The sequence below is a fragment of the Podarcis vaucheri genome, assembly GCF_965113315.1.
Source record: "Podarcis vaucheri genome assembly, chromosome: 8".
Lineage (NCBI taxonomy): Eukaryota > Metazoa > Chordata > Lepidosauria > Squamata > Lacertidae > Podarcis > Podarcis vaucheri.
In genome coordinates this window covers 23,878,315-23,895,290 of record NC_138766.1, presented here as the reverse complement: position 1 = coordinate 23,895,290, position 16,976 = coordinate 23,878,315, and positions in this window count along the sequence as shown.

Below are 16,976 nucleotides of genomic sequence, written 5' to 3'. Positions count from 1 at the left end.
ATAATTGTACATAGAGTTCCATGAATGGCAAATAAGGATTTAGGTCTTAAAAATCTCTGACAGCAGTGAGATATTTTTAGGTATGAAAGCACACTTGTTTGCAGAAATGCACCTTCAAAAGTTTTCATCTTCTTAAGGACACATTATAATGTAAACCACGGTAATCCCCTAGGGAGGAATTTTCGAAGAGTGTGACAATAGCGTCTTTATTTTTAAAAAATGCAAGAACACCACAGCTCCATTATCCAAGTCGAGGTATTCCGGTATGGGCATTTAAATATCTGTCATAAGGTTTGGAGACGACCTTGAAAGATAGCAGCATGGGGGTATGGCTGGATTACCCTTGACTGGCAATGGGATTCCTAACTAGGATGGGCCTGTGGTCAAGGGTGATGGTAACAGCATCTGGAGCGCCACAGGGTGCCCCCCTCCTGAGATCCAGGAAACTTTAAATGTAGGTAAAGGTAAAGGACCTCTGACAGTTAAGTCCAGTCACAGACGACTCTGGGGTTGCGGCACTCATCTTACTTTACAGGCAGAGGGAGCCAGCGTTTGTCCACAGACAGTTTTTCCGGGTCATGTGGCCAGCATGACTAAGCCACTTCTGGCGCAACAGAACACCAAGACCAGAGCAGCGCACAGAAACGGCGTTTACCTTCCCGCTGGAGCGGAACCTATTTATCTACTTGCACTTTGACGTGCTTTCGAACTGCTAGGTTGGCAGGAGCTGGGACCGAGCAACAGGAGCTCACCCCATCATGGGGATTCGAACCGCCGACCTTCTGATTGGCAGGCCCAAGAGGCTCAGCGATTTAGACCTCAGAGCCACCCGTGTCTTTGTAGATGTAGAGGAGCATTCTAAAAATTACCACCTAACCTGCAGTCAGAAGGATACAACTCATCATTCTACTACCTTTGTCTTAACACTTCACAGTACAGAATGTGTAGAGTGGCTTATGTGATCTGTTGACATTATCTGAACTCTGCTATCAGCATGACGGACACCCAATAACTTGTGGGAGGAATCACATGGCTCAATCTGACTCATCTCTGTGCCGACTGTCACATTTCCCCAAACTGTGGTGAAATTGGGAGTAAGAAGGAGGTCTTGCATGGACCACAGTCACTTCTTTTTTCGGGGCTTTTGATGTTGCTTCAGAGTGGCAGTAGATAGGACTGTGCTTCAGGGGTTGCTGTGACATCCTGGTAACATCGGTTAAGAGTGAGTAGCTTGCCCCATTGATTTTGATGAACCAATAAGTAAAACTAACTTTCTCTGGATTGGGTCACCTTGACAATTTTGGCAGGGATCCCAAAGAAGAGATATGGACATATGCAAGAGAAAACAAACAAACAAACACACAGCTGGAGCACTTTTCAATTTTCATAGCCAAAGCTCCCACAGACAAATATATAGCCCAGTGAGCAGTTTTAAAAGCAGCATGTCCACTGGCTGAGAAGTTGGCTGATGATTATTCCTTTTGTATCCAGATTTCTCCCACTAAGGATTTCAGGGCGGAATATATGGAGTTATCCTAGTTATCCTTCTAACTATCATGTGGCTAGGTTGGAACAGTGCTATTTTTCTAGAAAAAGAGTTGCCGGAACTCACCATGAATGCCTCCCTTGTTCTCTTATGATGGCAATGGCGCCCACCTCAGAGGTGCTGAAACTGAGGCATGTTGGGTTTACCTCAGTCTAAGAACAAGCACTAAACTAGATGCCTCCCTGGGCTTCTTTGGAAGAAAGGGCAAAATTCAAATTTATCAAATAAAAATGTATAAAAATAGATATCTCACCATCTTTTTTGGGGGGGGGGGCGTTTCTTAAGAGCAACTATTGCAAAGGGCAATTTGGATCTGGGATACAGTGGTACCTCGCAAGACGAATGCCTCGCAAGACGGAAAACCCGCTAGACGAAAGGGTTTTCCATTTTGGAGGCGCTTCGCAAGACGAATTTCCCTATGGGCTTGCTTCGCAAGACGACAGCCCATAGGGAAATATCCGGGACAGCGGGGAAGCGCAGCGCGTCTTCCCCACTGTCCTCGGACCTCCTCCGAAGCCGGGCGGTGGGGCGGGAACACCTCCTCCCCCCGCCGCTGGGCTTCGGAACGCTGCTCCGAAGCCGGGCGGCGGGGCGGGAACACCTTCTGAAGGTGGGCGGGGGGCGAAAGTCTTTGTCCCCCCTGCCTGCCTTCCCAGGGGCTTTTAAATCGCCCCAGACAGCGGAGAAGTCCTCCGCTGTCCCGGGGCGATTTTAAAATGCCGCCCACCAGCATTTTAAGATCGCCCGGACAGCGGAGAAGTCCTCCGCTGTCCCGGGGTTTTTTAAAATGCTGGGGGTGGGAAGAAAAGCCCTTGTCCCCCCCCCCCGCTTTCAGAAGAGGTCCGGGGACAGACTGTCCCCGGACCTGGTCTGAAGGCGGTTTCCCTAGGAACGCATTAATTGATTTTCAATGCATTCCTATGGGAAACCGTGCATCGCAAGACGAAAAACTCGCAAGACGAAGAGACTTGCGGAACGAATTAATTTCGTCTTGCGAGGCACCACTGTATAGCAATTCCTTAGTGCAAATCCACTCCTCCAGAGCTACTATTAGCCATGAAAAGGAAAACATAGCAGTGAATGAGCATATCATACCTGTCTTTCCCCCCCTTAATAATGAATATCTTCCTGGACAAGAGTAATGTGACTCCTCCTTCTCAGCACTGTAGACCCAATCCATAGCCTGAAGCTGTTTTTACACAAAGGTGGAAGGTGGTTAGGGATGTGTGACTCTGTCGGTCTGAACTTCTCTGCTTCTCATTTTTCCACTCTTAAGTTTAGTTCTCCACATTTCCACATCAGCTTGAGACTTTTAGAATTTAAAAGCCCTCAAGAAAATTCATCATCATTTTAGTGTAAGCTTCCCCCAATATACACATTTTTACAGAGCTTATTTTACATAATACAATGCATTTTCATATATTATTCTCCATAAGATGGTGCGTTTGCATATTTTTGCTAATATATGCATTTTATGCACATTTTACCCATATATATGCATTTTTGTACATATTATGTGGCTGGGGAACTACAGGGCAAGATTTGGAGGGGTGTTTCAGTTTGTAGATTGTTTTGGAAAGAGCAGATTAGGCAAGGTTGCTTTTAAATGTGGATTAAATCACATCTCCCTACCCTCACCCCCAGTCCATTTCCAGAGTGAGACACTTGGGGAGAATTGACTGGTGATCTCCAGTTAATGTCTAGTTTGGTCTCCACTCCACCAGATCAACTCTTTGAGTTCCAGTGACTCTGTGCTTTTCCATAAGGAGCATTACATTATTCAGTAAACTGAGGCCATTGCAAGAAACGTTTGCGAAGAGATTCTTTTCAGTTTATTTGTTTGTTTTGATCATCTCTTCCTCGTTTTCAGGTCAATTTTTTTTAAAAAAGCATATGTCAGATACTATTTGTGAAGAGAAAATCAGATCAAATTATGTATTTGACCTTTTCTCCATATTAAAATCCTTAATAAATATTTTGATTGTTTGTTGAGACTTCGCTGCCAGATAGCTTGCATTGATTTGAATAATGAGACATTCGCCTACATTCCACTCGGAGAAGAGTCTCGAGGGGGAGGGGGTGAAAGGAAAAACCTGGTGCCATGACAGCTTGCATTAATAAGCACAAAACATTATGTTTTCATCTCCAGCTTGGTCTGTGTGCTTCTTTCTCATTTGAATATGCGCAGGATGCTTTCTTGCCATTTTAGCTTCATTTACATTTTTCTAAGGGTAAATGCTTCCATGATTGGAAATGGCCTGCTCCCGCTATCAAATTGAAATGTAAGGTTCAGTTAACATATATTTATACCCCTCTTTTTAAAAAAGTCATCACAGGATTAGCACTCTGTGCTGCCATTTTCCTTCCTTGGTTTGCTTTTGATGGCTGAACAGCAGCTGAGCTAATATATGAATATATATATAGAAAACAGTCACCAACTGTTTTAAAGAATGCTACTTTAACTCTTTTATATTTTTTTAATTCAGCAGTTTCAAGAGTACCTGCCACAGAAATGTCCTCTAATTATCTGGTGCACAGCATCTTTTGAAATAACTAATCATACAAAGGGATGTTTGGGCAAGAATTAGCATGTATTTTCAGAATACAGAAATATGATCAACCACTTTTCTGCTGTTCTAATGCAGGTGGGAGGAACCTTTGGACCTCCAGATAATGTTGAACTACAACTCCCATCAGGCCTAGCTAGTTTTTTTTTTTTAAGGTGTTGGGAACCATAGCTCTGTTAGGGGAAAATTTCAGTTCCCAGGATTCTTTGGAAGAGGTTCTGTGCTTTAAATATGTGCTATAGCTCTGCTCTCAGATTGCTTCTTTCTGCTATTTCAACAACATAGTTATTGTAGAAATATAATTGACGGGGTGAATTTTATGTCCTTCTGGTTACTTTCTGTTGTTCTGGTTTCCCCCAAAAAATATTTTAAATGGAATAGAGAAAAAGCAGCATGCTGTACATAACTATCCAAAGAAAAGCATTGTCAAGCTAGCTGCTGGTTAGCTACTGTTATTTGTGTGTCCACGCGGAGACCCCCTGACCCCAGGAAGACCTTGACTTGGGAATTGGGCGTTTATACCTCCCAGTCCCCAGCCGTGGATCTGGGACACATCAGGGTTCACCTATCTGTCTGGGGATTGGGCTGGCTCTGGAAGATGTATGTTTAAGCAGAGAGCCCCCCCCCCCACATTTCACCACAACACAGGGGAGTGCACTGACAGTCTTCAGTATATGGCCAGTGACTCCCCTCAACACGACCCCTTTAATGGGGAACCCTGGGATTGTTGCTGCTGGGGGGGCTTGTGTCACTGCTCCACACCCCCCCAGAGCACCCAGGTAGGCTCCACCCCCTTTATGCTTAAAGAACTGACCCTACCCTTACCTGGTCCGCTCCCCTGGCTCCACCTCCCCAGTGAGAATTGGTTATTTGAAGTGAGGTTTGGTGGGAACCTCAAGGTTCATGACTTGCGGAGATGGTCCAGCAGTGCTCTGCCGGGAGTCATGTTGGATCAGGGGTGCTGTGTGTGGGCACAGAAAAGGAAGCCCTCCGTTTGATGTGAAGAGCAGTCATTCCTGTGCTTCTTCAATATGTCAGAAAAGTGATACATTGATGATGATGATGATGATGATGCTAACAACAACAACTCATTTATACCTTGCCCATCTGGCTGGATTTTCCCAGCCACTATGGGTGACTTCCAACAAAGTATTAAAATACAGTGGTCTGTTAAACATTAAAAGCTTCCTTAAACAGGGCTGCCTTCAGATGTCTTCTAAAAGTCTGGTAGTTGTTCTTCTCTTTGACATCAGGTGGGAGGGCGTTCCACAGGGTGGGATAGGCATTTCCCTGTCCAAGTATGTCACTGGTAATAGAAGTTACAGCCACACATCTCTGACTCACCCCTCCCCCGCTCAAAATTCCTTAACACATATGGAATTCATAGAATCACTTTTCCTTAATCTTCTGCACATAACATATGTGTACTGAGAGATAACCTACTGCAGGAAACGCGAAAGTAAAACAACCCCAAGCTTAACTGTGTCATGCTAAAATTGTCAAACCAGCAGCTGTACCTGCAAAGCAACCATGATTTATGTACTCTTTGCTCTTAATCAATATTGTAAGGTGAAAGGTTTTCTAACACAATGGAGAAAAATTAACAGCAATCATAAATCCATCCTTCCCGGGAAATCTCAGAATTTATAGGGGTTAATGAATTTGTCCCGTTAGTCACTAAATAAAATGCATCCCCTTGGATGAAGCGGTGCCATTTCTTAATTAGGAACCCACAAAAGTGCCATGCAAATGTACATAATTTATTCTCATCATATTGTTGAACTGGGAATTTTGCCAATGAATAAAACATCTTATTCTGGTGGGGGGGGGGAGGAAACTTACAATTTTGAGTTTGATGAGAGAGACCTATTCCTTAAGCTGGCATGCTCATAAATCTAAATTAGTGTGAAAGGCAAAGTCAGGATAATTTTTAATCAGTCTTCCAGTGCAGGGTTAGGCAGAGGCCTTCAGACGGTGATCGCTTAATAAGGCAAAGTGTATGAAAGCCATTAACAGCCAACCTATATATGTTTCATTGTCAAGCTCTTTTTTCTTTCATAAAAAGCAATTGGTCCTACTATTAAGCCATGTCTTTCTGCTCATTGCAGAAGGTGAATGTGATGTTTAATGAAGGAAAGGAGTCTAGCAGAATTTAAGCTGAGAATTCCACAGTTGGCCTCCTAACAAAAAGTAAATTGGGAATTTAAGCAGGCACGTTAACCAAATAGATCTGTTCTCTTGGGAAAGTGTAGCATAAGTTCAGTTTGATTATTGGACATGTAACTAGTAAGTTGCAAAACAAGATGCAACTGATATGTTACAAGGTAACCGAATGCAACCAATATTTACCATGTAGGCAACTGGATCTGCTCTTTTGGAAGGTCCAATTGTAGCATATGATCTGTTTGATTTCTGGCAGTGTAACCAGTATATTCATAGCTGTCAACTTACAGATTTGAAAATAAGGGACTAGCAGCCTTGAAAATAAGGGACCAGCAGCCAAAATAAGGGACCTGCAGCCTCACCTGTTCCAGGCACTCCAGTCTTCCTGTCCCCCTGGTCAAACTCATGCTGGTAGCTTCGAGAACACTGTCCAACCAACTTTGTAACCAGAGGTTCAACTGAATAGAATCTGAATCACATGCACCACAAGGCCTATGCAGCCTCAACTTAAGATGGCTCCCCAGCCTGGCTTTGCACTGCAAAGTTTGCAGCAGCACGTGCAACAAAATGGCATCCAGCATTCAAAAAACCTCTCAGCTTGCATTAACTAGCCACACACAAAGCATGCAAGCTCCACCCCCCAGTCGTTCTTAGACTTCTTATTGGGTGAGCAACACAGCCAAGCAACACAGTTGGAGCCTCCCTCCTCCCTCGCCGGCAGGGAGGGAGGGAGAGGAGCTGCTTCCTTTGAAATTTAAGGGACATCATTTAAGTGACATTTAAGGGACATCTATCAATAAGGGACAGCAGCGTGACATGGCGCTGGAATAAGGGACTGTCCCTTCAAATAAGGGACACCTGACAGCTATGAGTATATTGTATGCATGTGGGGGTTTTTTTGGGGGGGGAGTCTAGGAGATCTTCCCTTGAACCCTAGAATTCTTCAGGGCCTACAACAGTGATAGGGATCAATTTTGTTGGTTGGTTGTTTTATTGACTTGGTGCCTCACGATACAAAAGAACAATGTTGGGATACTGTGAATGTTCAAGATTTGCAGGTTCTGATATGAATAGCACAGGTCTAATTTTGCTGGAAAATTGCTATGGATGTGCAACAGGTTTATATTTGTGGGGTGGGGGTGGGGGAGTACCAACTGAGTGCCAAGGTCATCTGAAGGTTGTAATGAATGGGTCTTCTTGATTTCACATCATAACATATATCTTTCCCAATAGATAACATGGCACAGACTATTCTTCACGTCAAACAAAAATAATATATAGTCCTGTGCTACTGAGCTAAGTGTTTGATATTTTCAATCTGAGAGCTTGCCCTGTCCAAACTGAACTGAGTCTAAAATGCACCCAGAAGGCTCATCAAAGTGTCATAAACCCATACAAAGTTGGCATGAATAGCTGATCACTGATACATCATGAAAGTAGGAGGTCCACTGTCCTTCATCCTAAAACCTTTATAGACCAAGCCGCTGGGTAGACAATACTTCACTCCTGATCTGGTCCAACATGTATAGGCAAACCATCCTAATTTGCAATTTTTGAAACAGCATGCAAACTGAAACACAGCCCTCCTTCAAAATGTACACTTCTCCAAATTTTGCAGTGCTCCAGTTCTCCAGCCAAGTAATGTGCACACAAAGGCATATACTAGGGTAAAACATGGTTAAATATGCATGTGTGAGTGACAGTAATTCAAAAGTGCATGTTATTAGGAAATTGCTTTGCAAAAAACCATGCACATTAGGTAAACCGTGTACAAAAATATTAGGAGAAATGTTCACTTAAATGTGGATGGATTTTGATGGGGACTTAAAAAGAGTCACAAACTGAGATGGAACCAAAAGCAAGATGAGAATTGGGCATTTACCAAAATTGGCAAATTTGCCCATCCCTACCCAGTGTGGTGTAGTGGTTAAGAGCGGTAGATTCATAATCTGGGGAACCGGGTTCGCTCCTCCACATGCAGCTGCTGGGTGACCTTGGGCTAGTCACACTTCTCTGAAGTCTCTCAGCCCCACTCACCTCACAGAGTGTTTGTTGTGGGGGAGGAAGGGAAAGGAGAATGTTTTGAGACTCCTTCGGGTAGTGATAAAGCGGGATATCAAATCCAAACTCTCCTCCTCCTCCTCCTCCTCCTCCTCCTCCTCCTCCTCCTCTTCTTCTTCTTCGTCTTCCCATCTCCGATGTATGTAGGTGGAGATGTATGCCAGGTTGGAAGGGAATGCTCCCCTCTACATATTGAGATGGATTCGGAGTGTGCGTGCGGTATTTTCTGATCTGGTCCCAAGTTACAGGAATAACATGTTTTACCCTGAATCCATGGTAATTTCCACCACCCATTTGGCAGGCTATGATGTTCTTATTCTGTAGGGGCTTTTGAGAGGGCTGGCTAGATAATGTATTGTTTTTGCTGCTGCTGTGGGTCCTTTTTGTTCACCTTCTGCTCTCTTGCTGACATTTTATTCCTTTTAACAACATTTTAATCCACTTTTGTTGTATTCTAAATTGACGTTTACGAGAGATGCTTTATTTTCGGGAAGAAAAGCATAATAGAAATTAATAAACTGCACCCACACAACTTTTTACAACCCAAAATCTCTTTAGCTCAAAGAGGGAAGGCAACTCAGAAGTGGGAGGGAAAATGACTAAACCCTTATTCAAGCAGTTAACAGAAAAGATTGTCATATTGTGTGTGTGTGTGTGTGTGTGTGTGTGTCTAGTGCTATTTTTCTAGAAAAAGAGGTCTCACCATGAACTTCTCCATTGTTCTCTTAGAATGGCAATAGTGCCCACCTGAGAGTTGCCAGAACTGAGCTCTAGTGAGCTCCAGCTGGGGGAAAAAGTCCTCTGTATGTTCCTCATTCTTATATCATGGGATACTTTCAGTCAATGCAATGAGATGCCCATAAATTGCCATGACTTGAAGCTTTGGATGAATGAGTAAATTCCAGGGATATAAAGGGCTTTGAGATTATATATATATAGACATTATTTTGAGCCTCCTTGTGACCATGAAGCTTCTGGCTGCTGTGATATTAATACATCTCAGGGAGAGCAGGGAATCCAGATGCTTATTTCTGTCTAGCAAAAAGCCAATAAAAAGGTTGTTTGTGTTTTCCAATTTAATTGCTTGTAAAACTGAATCAATATTAATCATACTAGCTGGCAAAGAGGTAAGTGGAGACGAGCAAACCTACTGTAGGAATGGCAATCCGGCATTAAAATCATACAGCTGCAAGCCTGACAGCAGTCACTGACAATCTGAAAATCCATTTTCCTTCCTCTGATATGCATATGGTTACAGCTTGCTTCTCAAATAAATCTGATCAACATTTTGTGGGATGTGAACATTTTCCCATCTGGTGGATTGTTCATGAAACTCGTTTGCTCTGATTTACTGGGCTTGGGAGGGACACATCAGTGTGAATAACTTAAGATTCAGGGTTGGGATGGGGGAGTATTAGTTCCCCCCTCTCCTAATCCCTTACCTGCCCTATAATCTGCTTCTCCTTTTCAGAAACAGATTAATTTATGCTTTCAAGCTAACATGCCAGGTTTTATTTGTTTGTGAACGAGGTGTGCTAAAACTAATTTCAAAGATTCTGACTTGCTAAGGATGTGTGTTTTAAAAAGGTGGTGTGTTTGGGGAACTGTTAAACCATTCCATTTCTTTCCTATAAAGTTTTGGCTGAAGATGTGTTTTAGAAATTGTCTAAATAAATTCATAAGAATATAAAAGAGCTAAGCACTGCAGCCATCAGTTTGATGCAGGAAAGAAATCCACCAAGGAGAAAGCCTTGAGACTGAGTATTATTGTTGATATAAGTAAAAAAACACCACTGCTCCTTTTCCCTTATGGGGTACCAAAGAGCCCATAGAGAGTCTTTTTGTAGGTTCTCTATCGGTAGGAGAAAATAACAGAGACCAACCAAAGAATACTGGGAAGCAAAGCAGCTAGTAAGCCTGATCTTTATTAAAGCTGTTGCAAAAGAGTGCTCCCCTCATACGCAGGAGGACCCAGAACAAAGGTGCGCCTGCCCTTGTATAGACATTTTAAATTGCCCACCCTGGAGTCCAAGACCACCCCCAGAAACATCATACATACATCACAGAAAAGGCAGTCTACAACAGAAATCTGAGTACATTGTTTATCTCCTGTCTGGCAAGTTACCTGATTGCATTATCTGGGTTTTGGCCACTCTTTTGTTATTATAACTACTTAATTCCTGAATCTAGGTTACAGGCTCACACCCTGTTCATATCTTGAATGTGCCCTTAAGACAGGATTTGTGAGGAAAGAGACAATGGGGAGGTTTCCCACTTTGACTTTGCAGAGAAATATTTGAGGTCAATTTGTTCATGACGTTTTCTATGGGGTGTCAGACATGTGGTTTATATATACAGTTATGAAATATCTATATCTATCTATCATCTATCTATCTATCTATCTATCTATCTATCTATCCTTAAAATTCTTATAACAATTGTGCATTGTACTTGGCAACTTCTGAGGATATTACTCACTATCCCTTTTCATGTTATTTACACTTTTCACTATTACACTAGTCTTTGAAAGTTCATTAAGGAAGAGAAGGAAGAAGTCTACATGTGGCTGGCATGGTTCTCCTTGGGTGTGAATTTTGTTTCCAAGTTAGCAAGAGGAAGACTTCCACTGAAGGGCAGTTGAAGGATAGGAACATTTCTGTCTTAAATTTCCCATAATAGACAAGCCAATGTGTTAAAGAAGAGAAATAAATCCCAAAACAGGGGCAATAAAGGACAATTTAATTAGAAATCTGGCAGCCAAACTATGAATTTTATGTCATCACACTATGCTAAATTGAGTTTCACCATCCTCCACCCGCCCACCCCCCATGGCAGAATTTTGCTTTTATATCCAAGAATTTCTTGGCGTTGTTGTGTATAAAACTCATAGGCTTTGTTCTTGCCAAGACCAAATGCAGTTTAACTTAATTAAACACTGTTTCTACACTGATAGGAGTTCATTTGCACCATGTCAATAGTTAACCAGTTAGGTAAGTGTGATGAGAGAAAAGATCTATTGTGTACAACTACAGAATCAAGATCTTGTATCAGAACTGAAGTCTGTAGATAAACCATCACTTGGTTGCAAAAATCTGACAGCAATTTGTGGAGACTGGATGGCTTGTAACAGGCATGAGGTTCACGTATGGGGGGATCACAATTTCAGATATATGTTCATGGTTTCTGAACTGGTGGTGACTGGCCAGGAATGAGACCTTGGGGTCATAGTAGGTAGGTCAATGAATATGAATATGATGGCCCAGTGTGCAGAAGCTTAAAAAAAAATGCAAATTCCATGCTAGGGATCATTAGGAAAGGAACTGAAAATAAAACTGCCAGTATCAAGAGATTATGCAAATTTATAATGCAACTGCATTTGGAATACTGCGTACAGTTATGGTCCCTTCAACTCAAAATGGATATTGTATAGTTGGGAAAGGTCCAGAAAAGAACATGTTATAAAATTATACATATCCTTGCCTTGTCTATCTATCATGTTATCAACCAATAAATTTGTGTATGTTTATTCAAAACCTGCCAAGGAATCCAGTTCATTTTGTTGTCTTTTTAGATAATTTGTAAGAAGCTCCTGTTCTTCCTTAAAGTCACGGTTGTCCTTGTCCCGCAGTTTGTATGTCAATTTAGTCAACTTTGCATAGCTCATCAATTTTTATTGCCACTGTTCTTTCGTTGGGAATTTTGCTCAAATATTTTCAGTCCAGCAATAATCTCAAGTGCTAGATGGAATCAAGCCTTGGAGGCTGCTGTGCCTTGTGCAATTAGTCATCATATGAAATTGGTGAAAACTGTGCACTACCTTTCGGTTGTTCCATGTGATATCTTACTGTGAAAAAAGTATTCCGCAGCATAGGCGAGTTGGGCCTTAGGATATTTTCCTTACAATAAACATATGTTCGCAAAGATACCCCAAGTATCAACTAATTCTGTCATCCTTTCCAAACAGCATATAGGTAAAGGTAAAGGGACCAATGACCATTAGGTCCAGTCATGGCCAACTCTGGGGTTGTAGCGCTCATCTCACTTTATTGGCTGAGGAAGCCAGCGTACAGCTTCCAGGCCAGAGCAGTGCACGGAGACGCCGCTTACCTTCCCGCCGGAGCGGTACCTATTTATCTACTTGCATTTTTCGTTCTTTCGAACTGCTAGGTTGGCAGGAGCAGGGACCGAGCAACGGGAGCTCACCTTGTTGCGGGGATTAAAACTGCCAACCTTCTGATTGGCAAGTCAGAAGGGTTTAACCCACAGTGCCACCCGTGTCCCAAACAGCATATATTGGGTGATTAAAATATAGCAAGGCGTGAAAGCAATGTGGGGATGAGATACACACTATTTTATTTTATTTTTGCATTTATGAAAAAAATAACTTTCCTCTCTAGGAAAAGCAAACAAATACATGCCAGCCCTGTCATTCACTTTGCAATGTGCTAAGAGATCCATTGCCTTTACCTCACGGCAGTTTAATGTAATGCAGCAATCATTTAATTACACAGCTTTGAAGTCAAAAAGAGTTACGTGCTAATAAAATGCAGGGAGCAGGATGCTGAAGGAACCAAACTCAGTCACAAAAGACCGATAATTTCAAAGTGGGAAGGCATTACTAGACAAAGATCATTAAACCATGTCAGCAAAGTAATTAAAGAAATCATTAGAAGCCAAGTGAATCCCAGGGATGGCAGGAGACCAACATAAATACCAATGCCCCTGAAAAGCTGTTGGATGTGGCTAAGGACACAGAAACATTCAAATGCATATCACCAAAATATTACCTTTACCACACCATTTAGTTGATGAAAGGATTGGATTTGATCATAAAACTGAAATATAAACAAATATTTATACATAATTTCAACAGGCAGTCACTGCTTATTTCTGCATATGCCACAGAGCACCAGATAGACAAAAGCTAGGACATCCCAAAACAACACCCCAACTATATTTTTGGAGAGAGAGTGGGGGGAAATAGTGCCATTATATTATAGAGCCACTAGGTGGCACTGGACTTAACTGCATCTGGGTGGAGTCAGGTGCTTCCTGTTGCTGTTCTGTCTTGTTTTCTTTAGGCAGGAAAGTTATTCCTGACTGGCATGTCTCCGAAGCAGTGGCATAGCATGGGGGAGCCAGAGGGGTGACTGCCCCAGGTGCAAAATTGTTATGGTGGGGTGGGGGGGGCGTAAAATTTCAACTCCCAGTGCTGCCACAGTACAGCTGCGCGCTTCTGTAGCTGGACTCCATTGAAAACAGCTTCTCCATGTGAAACAGGAAGTGACCTCTCCAGATAATGGAATGATTCTTCTTTTCTTATCCCTGTGGCTATGTTCTCCTGGGTGACATGGACACGCTAGGCAGTTGGATGTGCATGCGACTCTGTCAGTTTTCTACCCTTCCACACATCCCCGCTGTGTGGCCCTGGGCATTGGCAACCCACGCTATGCCACTGCTCTGAAGACTCCTTAACAGTGGAAGGCCACATGCTTTGCATGCACATTGTCTAAAGTTCATGCCTTGGCCCCTCTAGGTTTTGTGTTTTTTTTTAAAAAAAAGTATCAGGCAGAGGTCTGAGACCCCGCAGTCCTGCCATCCTTCCACTGGTCACCACCTGCAAAATGGTGCCAGTGTCGTTCCATTGTCATGGAGATCACCCTTTCAGCCTGTGGAAAACTCTGCTGTCCAGCCTGCGATCTATTGGATACTGAGACAACCCCATTGTCATCACATGACGGCATCAGACCTGATCTGGGGCCAAATTCTGTGTTCCCTTCTACCCTGGCTGCTGTGCATGACAGGGCTGATGATGTGGGGGTGGTTGGGAGGGAGGAGTACTGGATTTGTCTCCTAGCCACAAAATGCTAGCAATTTTAAGGACCATAGCTCTCCTAGAACACATTCATGCACAAAGGTTTTCACTGTCAACTTTCATTTAAGGCTGAGAAAGATCCCTATTTGAAACCTTGGAGAGCTTTTGCCAGTCACTCTATTCAGCACTCAGACAGGTGGACCAATAGTCTGACTTGTTATAAGGTAACTTCTCATGTTCCTGATCTTGGCCTGCTTGCAACTTATGACACAAAGGCAATGTGTAATATATGCCAAATGTTGGGCAGTGGAAGTGAGCAAAAGACATCATCATTAATTACTTCTAAACAGCAGCATAAGTGTGTCAAGGTTGTGCATTGCCTGCAGACTTGTAAGTTCCTTCTTTGAGCTTGTCACAAGGGTTCTCCCTTTCTTTTCTTCTGCAGTAATATATCTCAAAACATCTGTATGATGCATGACTGTAACTCAGCTTTGCAGATGTTAATGCTCAGCTTGTTGCATGTGTTGAAAAGTCAAAGTAGTCCATTCATACAGAGTACCAAGACAAGAACCTCTGTACTACAGCAATGCGGCTACTCAGATGAGATGGGAGAGCTTTGCCTTGAAAGGTTTTGGATTTAGAAATTGGCACACGTGGCCAGATATTTTGAGGTATATTTGTAACCTTCAAGTCAGGCGACTTTCTTATATGAAAAGAAACAGTGGTGTGCCTTCATAGACACAGATTCCTGAACTGTGAGACGTATCTCCTCGACTTCTACTTATGCCCAGAGTTGCTGCTGAGGCTGCAATCCAATACAAATTTGCAGTGCAATTGAATTGAATTCCCGGAAACTAACTTTAGGGGAGATACATACAAATATTGCTGTACTGTTGGTAAACATTTAACCTCAGAAGAAACATGGAGGAACACTTAGAGGATCCTGTCCAAAGAAAACACCCAAAGAATTTCCCATGAAACAAACAAACAAACAAACAAAAAAACCCCTAACATTTTGTAGGACTAGCAAATAGGTGGAAGAGAGGGGCACTGGCGGAAGAAGAGGAGTGTGGGGGGAGGGCCCTGCCCCTGGCAGTGTGATCCCAGTAGGGTGCCATCGCGGCTGCCCCCCTGCCCGCACTGGACATCCTGCCCCCCCAGGTGGCATGCCCCGCCCCCAGGACGCGCGCCCTGCCCCCGCCTGCTATCCACCCCCCAGTGTCGGAGCATGAAGCTCCACCACTGGGGAGCAGTTCACATGCATCCCCTGTCTCATATCCAATGAACCTACTATTAATATTCCTTTGTTATCAGGCAGATTACTGGCTAACAATTCAGAAGGTTGACTGTTATATAGAAACATTCAAAGTGGGTATTGCTGGAGTGGGGATGTGGCATAGGAGAGAGGGAGGGGCCAAAGGGCCAGAAAGAATGACCTGGAGGGCCACATTTACTCTTTGGGCCAGAGGTTCCCCATTACACTATTGCCGATCTAAATATTGCAGCAGTTTAGACATGCTGTCACAGAAAAGTACCAACTTGGCGGCTAACAGATTGAGGTTGAATCCTGACAAGACAGAAGTACTGTTTCTGGGGGACAGGAGGCGGGCAGGTGTGGAGGATTCCCTGGTCCTGAAAGGGGTAACTGTGCCCCTGAAGGACCAGGTGCGCAGCCTGGGAGTCATTTTGGACTCACAGCTGTCCATGGAGGCACAGGTCAAATCTGTGTCCAGGGCAGCTGTTTACCAGCTCCATCTGGTACGTAGGCTGAGACCTTATCTGCCTGCGGACTGTCTCGCCAGAGTGGTGCATGCTCTGGTTATCTCCTGCTTGGACTACTGCAATGCACTCTACGTGGGGCTACCTTTGAAGGTGACTCGGAAACTACAACTAATCCAGAATGCGGCAGCTAGACTGGTGACTGGGGGCGGCCGCCGAGACCATATAACACCGGTCTTGAAAGACCTGCATTGGCTCCCAGTACGTTTCCGAGCACAATTCAAAGTGTTGGTGCTGACCTTTAAAGCCCTAAAGGCCTCGGTCCAGTATACCTGAAGGAGCGTCTCCACCCCCATCATTCTGCCCGGACGCTGAGGTCCAGCGCCGAGGGCCTTCTGGCGGTTCCCTCGTTGCGAGAAGCAAAGCTACAGGGAACCAGGCAGAGGGCCTTCTCGGTAGTGGCGCCCGCCCTGTGGAACGCCCTCCCATCAGATGTCAAAGCGATAAATAACTACCTGACATTCAGAAGACATCTTAAGGCAGCCCTGTTCAGGGAAGTTTTTAACGTGTGATATTTTACTGTATTTTTGGTTTCTATGGAAGCTGCCCAGAGTGGCTGGGGAGGCCCAGCCAGATGGGCGTGGTATAAATAAATTATTATTATTATTGTTGTTGTTGTTGTTGTTATTATTATTATTATTATTATTATTATTATTATTATTATTATTATTAAATAACTCCCAATCAGTGGTAGGAACATACATTAGAGAACCTTAGTAATATGTGAAACAAGTCACCAAAGAAACTGTGTTAGTTGTCCTGCAATTCGACCAAACAACTTGCTTCAGAATCTTGCAGACATTTCACTTGTCCATGGCCCTCCAAATTCTCCATAAAATACAGGCCAAAACAACTTTAGTCTGGGGTGAACATTGCGAGAGTAAAAGGCAGCAGGGTATTCAGGAAGGCCAAAGCTTTGTGAGCTCAGACTTGCTTCACATTCTAGACAACTGCAAAACTAATATGCAGTAACAAGGATGTATTTGTCATAGCTCCCCACCTAGGAGTTCCACGAGCTTGTCTTTTTAAAAATAAAATATCATAA